Here is an 8,995-nt window from a genome sequence, read left to right as displayed (position 1 = left end):
CACTTGAGCTATGGCGCAGCCTTAGTGGATGAAGTAACATTAAGGCAAATTTCTTCCCAGTACTTCGATTTATCCTGCCAATTCTCATCCAATAAAATGCTTAATTTTTCTCATCTATCATCCAGGACTGGTACAATGTACCATTTAAGGCCTAATACTAAGGCCCTCAGAGTCAGTCTCGCCACACACAAAGCGTACAAAGGAACATGAACGAAATAAGAATATCAACAGTTCAGAGGATTCGTAGTACAGGTTATGAAATGAGCGTGGTTTCATACGCACACCTGAACCATAGCGGGAGCTCTCTGATTAAAATCTGGGGCGGGTCAACATTTCTTCCTACACCCAATAAGGATCCGGAGGTTAATATTTAGGATTTAATACGGTACAGTTATCACGTCTTTTCTGACACCCTGATAGGAACCTGCGACATTGCACAGAGCAGCACTTTTTCTTACTGTACAGTAATTTTTTATAGCTTACTGTAGGTGTGGAGAGGCTGTTAGGCTATTTAGGTTCCTGCTGCCACCGTACAACTAGGTAGGGACCTGCAACAATGTGCAGAACTGTAATTTTCGCTGACCGGCGCGTAAACTGCATTATTTTAGTAAATCCCGGTGCCACAATGTTTGAAAGTCCCTGGTGTCAATGGGTGGAAACTGCTGAGGAGTTTGTTGGCTTAATCTGGACCGAAATTTTTCACCTTAGTACAAAATTTAAACCTCAGTTTTATGGTCAACAAAGAGGTTATGTGCAGATTCGCTCAAAGAAAGACCTGCTAATATTATACAATAGTGCATCCTGTTGCACTGTGTAGGTTTGACTTAGGCGGCACAGAAACCCATAAGTCAGAAACTTGCTATTTATTACGCCCTGCATATATTATTAATATATCATCAACAAATATATTTTTACGACCCTATTAAGTTAGTTAAAAGTCGAGTTTATGAACCATAAAAATGCTATCGTGCACATGTTAGAAAAAAGAAATATTAGCTCTATACTAGAAACCACTGGAATTGCGAAATCAGTGTGTGTGTGCGTGTGTGTGTGTGTGTGTGCAGAGCGAGGGTTAGAACCTTCGGTTAAAATGCATAGCACAAGGACAGAACTAACGTCTAGTAAATAACATCGTGAGTTATGTGGTAGAATTTCATCGACGTTTCGGAAGAACGTACCACGTTCAGTTTCGTGGTCGAAAAATAACCCAAACCAAGCAACCAGAAAGCAAACAAAAAGCTCCGTGGCTTAAGTCCGCAAACGAACTATACAGACCGAGCGACCGCCGCTTGTAGGCGAAGTTAGTGCCAACTTTAGCGGATAGAGGGTGTCGCGTGGTCAGCGCAACAAATCCCCACGGCTGTTAATTTCGGTTTTCTAGACTGAAGCCTCTATTTCCTTGAAATAGCTCCTCAATTATCCTCACGAGGCTGAGTTATCCCCGTTCCAGACCCACCACTTCTTAGAAAATCTGATAGCGCCTGGAATCGACCCGGACCTCTGGATCTGTAGGCTGGAACTCTGACCACTAGACCACAGAAGCGAGTAACCAGCAAGCAGAGCCACTAAATTTGCTTATTATTCGACTGTGAAAATTGAGGTAGTACGATCCTCCGAAACATCGGTGAAATTCTACCAGAGTACTAGCCATGATATCCCCGAAGTATAGTCACTTTCACTGCAATGAGAATTTCGAATCGAATATATAATGTGTGGAACATGGCTGGAGGGCCCCAGTCTCCCCGTCCACAGAGAACTGCCTCCGCAGATGTACAAACCGCTGTCTGGTTCATCTGTTCACAGATGAGCACATTCTTGCAACCCATTCACAGGTCATTAACCTGCGGACGGCCATATGGTGTAGAACGTCTCGCGAAAGCTTTCGTCCCAACTTATCTTCCTTATTTCATAATTAACTGTGCTTCGGTACATTTAAGTTCTTGAGTAGTGACTCTCTGAACACCTCTGGGTCCTACCCAGCCTCCTGCCCAATGGGTAACCCTCGCTGATAAAGTGACAGGGGAGTGAAGCTGACAACTCACCTCCATCCAGTATTAAGGTTAAGAATGGTGGAGCTATACCTCCACTGTCCCATACATCTTCATGGCAGTATTTAATTAAGCACGGGTAAAATTTTGGTTTAAGATAAGCAATATATTTCGTTAACGATTTTTCATAATGTAATAAAACGAAAGTAAACACGGAAGGCTGAGAAATATGAAAATGTGGTAGACAGGTACTGACGTTTCAGAAGTACCTCTGCTTCCATGCTCAGGATCGTTATTTTTGTACCTATTTTATGCCCTGTAATCGGAAGCAGCAGCTCCCTCTCGAACATTAGTACCAGGCTGCCTCGCTGAACGGCGCCACATCCCACAGAAGTCTTCATAATTAGTGTGGCAGGTGAGCCTGCAGACAAGACTCTGAAGTTGTATTCTGGTGGTGATGTGTTCGAACCTCTTTCTGGGTGTGCGAACTATTCTGAGTATTTCATATATTTACTCAGTCCCTCCAGACAAACGACAGAAAGACAGAGAGAGAGAGACAGGTAAATTGCTACTGGCCCTCGCCAGCAGAGAGTGATTCTTCGTTCCTAGACCCGCGGGACTCATTACTATATTTTATTGTCTCCCGACTCTGGAAGTCATGTAAATCTTTCTGATCCTCCAGACATACCCTGAACTGAGCGTGATATTAAGCCACGACCACTTCCTTCCACATCCTCTCCAATGCATTATTCACTAACCATCCCACAAGTTATGCCATATCGTCTGAGCAACTGGCAACGTCTTAAACCATAGAATTCATCGCTGTGCTAGGCAAGTTGACTCGAACGATAACGCTACGTTCTCGTATTAGGGGGTTCTCGGTTCGAATATCGACTGGGACATATGCTAATTTCACTGGGCTGTTCACGGTTTTTCCCATTTCCTGCAGCTAAATACCGGGATAATATTATGCTACTACTGCTGCTCTCTGCCTTCTTCAGAACTCATTTTCATTAATAATCTTACTGCTCGACGCTTGGTGCTCGCTACCATTCAGTCCAGAAGCTTTTGTCTTCCCGTCTGCTGCATAGAAAAGTAAAAATTACAATATACAAAACTATAATTTTGTCTGTGGTTCTCTATGGTGTGAAACTTGTCTCTGACATTAAGGGAAGAACGTAGACTGAGGGTATTTGAGAACAGGGTGCTGAGGAGAATATTTGGACAGAAGAGATATTAAGTGGCGGGAAGCTGGAGAAAACTGCACCATGAGGAACTTCATAACTTTTACCGTTCACCAAGTACAGGCAGGGTGCGTCAACGAATCGGGTGATTTTGAAGACATTATGAACAGTAAACTATTCCATTTATTTGGTTTTAACACATATGAATGCAGTGTAAACATAAAAGCGTTTGATTTTTATCAATTAAAATGCTGAGAACAGACGTCTATTTCCACAAAATAACATCCGACAAATGACCACCATCCGCTGCAGGCACCCGGTAAGTCTCTTCCTGAAGTCACTCGTTACTCTAAGCAGCATCTCTACGGGAATTCGTTCAACTTCTTCCCGAATTCAATGTTTCAGCTCCTGAACTGTGTGGGGTGCTGAAACTGTGAATATTTGGGATTTCAGATACACCCAGAGAAGAAAATCACATATGGAAAGATCAGGTGACCTGGCTGGCCACATGATGTCCCCATATCTGGAGATAACATGGTTAAGAAACAGGTTATTCACAACTGCCATGGAAGCTCGTGCGGTTTGGCACATAGCTCCATCTTGCTGGAAAAACGTTTCTTCCTTGACTGAAGACGAGAAAGTGCAGGAGCTAAGAAGCTCTCCATCATGTGACGTAACGCAGTGCAGTCTAGTTACAGCCCTTTCCCACTCATCTTCAAAGAAGTACGGGCCAATCATTCCAAACGAAGATATCGCGCACTGTACTGTGACTTTGGAACTGTGAAGTGGTCACTCATAAATGCCTTTGGGGTTTGTGGCCGACCAATAGCGGAAATTTTGCTTGTTAAAACCCTGATAAATGGAAATGAGCTTCATAGCTCATCAGTAAGCTGTCAACGACATCTTGCTTTTGATTAATTAATTGCAAGAAAATCTGGTAGAAATCAACTCTGTTTCATAGTCGTGTTCGTGTAGTGCATGAGTAGCTTGAATTTTATAGGGGTAGAAGTGGAGATCTTTGAGCAAAATCCGCCGAACGCTGGCTTCGGACAGCCCGAGTGATTCAGCGTGGCGACGAGCAGACCGGCGTGGACTTCGTTCAATGGCTTCTCTCACTGCCGCTACATTCTCGGGCGTACGTGCTGTTTTTACGCTACCACCGTTCGTATTTAGTATAGAACCAGTAGCCTCAAAGTTTTGAACCCAGATCTTGATGGCATGGGCAGATGGAACAGCACGATTGCAATGAATACTAAATCTCTTCGAAATTCACGCTGAGCGATCACGAAACTGTCACCGTTTTTGTAAAACGCTTTCACAGCAAAAGCACCTTGTGCTCCAGTCCACGGCTCCATTGAAACTAAAACGCTTTGAAGTAGGCCGCTGGGTGGCAGTAGTGGCATCCTCCCCACTCCAACCAATCCAGGAAAAAATACAGCCGCCAAATCACCCGATTCATTGACGCAATCTGTATAATTAAAATAAGTAAAGAAGCATACGATGGGCAGGACATGTAGCACGAATGAGAGCGAAGGTGATAAAGAATACTGGTGGGAAAGCAAGAAGGAAAGAGACCACTAGGAAGACCAAGACGTAGGTGGGTGGATAATAATAAAACGGATCTCAGAAAGATAGGATGAGGTCTTATGGACTGGATCGATTTGGCTCAGGGTAGGGGCAAACGGAGGACTCTTGTGAACACGGTAATAAACCTTCGGGCTCCATAAAATTCCTGGGAAATTCTTGAGTAGCTGCACAACTGGCGGCTTCTCAAGGAAGGCTCAGCTTCATGAAGTCAGTCATCACTCGATACTATATGTGAGCCGGGATAGCTCAGTCAGTACAGTGACTGGCTACGGGTTGGAAGGCCGGGGTTCGATTTTCTGCAGGGCAAGATTTTTCTCTTCTCAGTAGCCTCGAGACCTGCTCTGGGTGTTCACACAGCCTCCTATTCAATTGCTACGTGGGGTTTCGCCAGGGATAAAGCGGCCGGACATGAAGGTAAGGCTAAGGTCAAAACTGTTGGTGGTACCCTATATGTCTTCATGGTGTGTTGCTTAATTAATTACGCACAGGGACACTTTTACCTTTATCACTGACGCTGTACAGTTGCAGTTACTAGCGGCATTGTTAAACGTGCAACAAGGAAATTAAATGAAGCCATCTGAAGAAGATTCAGCCTAATGGCCATGCGATGATTCTTTACTTTGTGCCAATCTGTTTTCGTCAGAATTCTCTACAGGATGATTTTTGACAGGAATTGGGATTGTTCATAAGGGCAACGAACCTGGACCGCCACTCCACATGCCACATTCTTTATATTTCCTAACACTTTCCGATTCTTACAAAAGCATTAGAGTGGAACGGGATTTTTTTCACGATCACTCAAGCGGGCGAGGTATTCCCAAAACATCAGTCACGTGACATTCATTGCATTATCTTTATGTTTCTTTCTGTCAGGATGTTTCTCAGCTTAGATAATTTCTGGAATCAATTATTCTTTGCAGTCCTGTGGATGGTTAGTGACGTCTGAGAGGAATCTGATACGTCATTCTGTCCTGAAGATGGAGCCAAGATGTTCTTCCGAATGTGGCTGCACAATGTCACCGCGTAGGACACCTCACTCTAGCGCTTCGCTACTATGAACACCTCACATCTTGTTCACGGGTTCGATTCCCGATGAGGCCATTGGATTTTTTAATTGACATAACCCTTCCTGCCGCACTCTGGCCCTGGGGTCGACTCAGCCTCTAAGAGAAATGAGTACCAGGAATATTCCTGGGGGTAAATGGCGTCTTGCCGGCTCGTAAGGCTGACAACCTCACAGCCATCTGTGAGCCGGTTGTCTATAAAATGTGTTGGCCTCGACATCTCACAACCCTATGGGCCTCCACGTCCTGTTACAGGGATAGCTTTACTTTTTTTACCGTTTATTCTATCGTGAGCCAGAAGGGGCGGGGCTACATTTCCCCCATCCTATTTCTTTACAACCAGTTCTAATGTTATAATACCATTCATTCCTAGATCTTTCTAGTGACATTTTCTTTTAGATTTTATATCAAAACTTTGTGTGTATTTCTCTTCTTTCGAATTCGTGCTACATTCTCCGTCCATCTCATTCTTTCTTCGATTATCTAATAATATTTAGCATGGAATAATAATAATGAATGTCTTAATTTATTTAATTTTTTCCAGCCTCCTGTTCCTGTCCTTTTACGAGCAAATATTATTCTCAGCACTATATTCTTGAATATCCTCAGTATATTTAATTTCCTTAATATGAGAGACCATGTTTCAGACCAGTACAAAACAAGTGACTAAATTACAGTCTTTCATATTTTAATCTTTAAGTTTCTTGTCAACAAACGAGACGAGAAGTGATTCTGAATGAAAGCAAGCATTTTAAAAATGTGAAAACCTTCTTAAATTATCCGTGGAAGCAATTTTGGTCTGGAGAGTTCTATCTTTTGGGACGTAACGCTGTATAATGTTAACCAACGTCTCGGAGAAGCTATCACTTCCATCTTCAGTGTCGAAGAATAAACCAAGCAAGAAATCAGCAAGACGAATGGAGCGAAGAGATGTCTTGTAGGTTCCAAAGGATTCTGACCATGGTGTAGAACACAGAATTACTGGGTTTTGGACTTTTTCCATCGTCCTGTATTATAGAAAATAGAAAACACGACGTTTCGGAAAGTGTATCTGTTTCCGTCTTCAGGTGAAGGGGAAAACACCTACCCAGTGAGATTAGCTCTTTATAAAGGGCCCGACTGAGCAGGTGTCTTCCCCCTTCACCTGATGACGGAAACAGATCCAATGTCCGAAACGTCGTGATTTCTATTTTCTAGAATGCCGGACGATAAAAAGTGCCTAAAACCCAGTAATTATGTGAGATAGACAATATTAAAATGGAGCTTAGAGAAACAGGATTGGATGGTATGGATTGGATTGATCTAGCTGAGGATAGGGACCAGTGGAGGGTTCTCGTGAACACGGTAATGAACCTTTGGGTTCCATAAAATTCTGAGAAATACTTGAGTAGCTGCAGATTTGGCTTCTCCTCAAGAAGGGCTCAGCTCCATAAGAAATAAGTAAGTGTCATTCTTAAATTCGTATTTTTAGTATCGCTCTAATTTCACATGACTTATCAGCTATATGGACGTTACAGTTTAGTCGTGCATTTTGGTGACGAGACATCATAGACATATTGGCGTCGGCAGGGGGGGGGGAGAAAACAAAGCATCTGCCATCCCCCTTGAATTATTGCAAAAATAAAGTAAAAATTGAGAAAACAATGAAATACTCGTAGGCCAATTGTTGATATCAACAACTAAAATTATTTTAAAAATAGTGTTATATTCTGAATAGTCTAGGTTGGTCAGCTAAGATGGTCTTAAAAGGCCCACATTTTGTGCCCCCCCCCCGGCCTGGAAAATATCCTATCTGCTTTCATGCATTGGCAATCAAATATACGCCGTCTAATGAAAATAAAGTACGGTGGGAAAGGCTTCAGTACTCCCTGAATTGGAAGTTTAATGTCAGAATAAAAAGGGGGCTTAAAACCTGTAACATTGTGCTGGTCCCTGCGTGTGGAGTCAATGTACTTACAGGTAGCTGTGCAGATGCCGGCGTGTGTTGCAGGCGATAGCAAAGTGTAGGGACGGACGATGCACTCGTAGGTTGGCTCGCTACTGTCTCGCTCGCACTGTGGAGGAGCACTGCAGCTCACTCGCATGCAGCTCGCCTGGCGGGACAGATGAGTCTCCCGGCGGGGGAAACGGAGGCCTCCCACCCGCACGTCATAGCCCTCAATCCTGCGTAATGTAAATCACTACGGCCCTAATTGAGCAGCTCAGCTCAAGAAATATTACCCCATATATGGTACTCGAAGCCGCGCGGTCTAAGGCAAGAACTGTCTTCGCTCGCTCGTACGCAGCTATCGTGGGTTCGAATCCCACTCAAGGTATAGATAACTGCGCAAGTTTATTCTGTTTGTGGTGTTCTGTGTGTAGGTAGCGACCTTGTGACGGGCTGATCCCTGTCCAAGGAGTCCTACAGACTGAGTACAGGGTTAAGAAACTGAAAAAGAGGCCAAGGTCAAACAGAAGGACAGTAGAGCCATAGACAGGTACATATGGAACTCAAATGTTCATAAGCATGTTAAGATGCAGGTTATCTTCGATGATGACTATGAAGATTACAGTGTTTTGGGATGTGAAACCGCCTAGTCTGTTAGATAGGAACCAGCGTTTCGGTAGAACCTGCTGGCTGTACGTTTAAGGTAGGGGGTAGATTTTCCTACTCTGGTACTACATTCATCTTAGTAACTATCCAATGAGGGAAGCGCCATAGCTCAAGCGGTTAGTCGCTGGCTTCCCACCGCGGCGGCCCGGGTTTGATCCCGGGGTCTGCTCAAGTGGGATTTGTGGTGGACAAAGTGGCGCTGGGGCAGGTTTTCTCCTAGTACTTCGGTTTCCCCTGCCAATCTTAATTCCACCAATTGTTCCACAATCACCCTCACCTATCATCTGGGGCTGGTACAATAGGCCAGTAGTGGTCGCAGTACAAGGGACTTAGTCCCACCCCACTAGCAATAAAGAAAACTATCCAATGAAAAAGACAATGTCTTTCGATAGTTAGATCTGAAAATGGAGGCAGAATATATTCCCAAATCGTTAGTAACATCTATAAATATACATGACGTCATATCTCTGAAGATACCCTCATAAGAAACATTTCCCGTATTTATAAAATTTTAGTCCAAAAATCTGAAGATAATAGATGAATTGTTGACCTATTCAGACATAGGAGGATAATATTAAG

The 8,995-nt window shown here is 43.6% G+C and overlaps 2 protein-coding genes across 2 annotated transcripts in view; one reads left to right on the top strand and one right to left on the bottom strand.

Moving 5' to 3' along the window:
• LOC111865786 overlaps positions 1-7,881 on the bottom strand; it is a 79,872-nt gene extending 71,991 nt beyond the window's left edge. The window contains exon 1 of the mRNA XM_023854067.2: positions 7,781-7,881. The gene's annotated coding sequence lies outside the window, so the exon portion shown is untranslated. The remainder of the gene's footprint in view (positions 1-7,780) is intronic.
• LOC111865777 (odorant receptor Or2) overlaps positions 1-8,995 on the top strand; it is a 54,640-nt gene that overhangs the window by 23,625 nt on the left and 22,020 nt on the right. The gene's annotated exons all lie outside the window — the stretch shown is intronic.

The sequence above is a fragment of the Cryptotermes secundus genome, unplaced genomic scaffold (genome assembly GCF_002891405.2).
Source record: "Cryptotermes secundus unplaced genomic scaffold, Csec_1.0 scaffold683, whole genome shotgun sequence".
NCBI classification, from domain to species: domain Eukaryota; kingdom Metazoa; phylum Arthropoda; class Insecta; order Blattodea; family Kalotermitidae; genus Cryptotermes; species Cryptotermes secundus.
The sequence above is the reverse complement of the archived record's forward strand: the minus strand, read 5'-3'. Positions and strand labels throughout refer to the sequence as shown.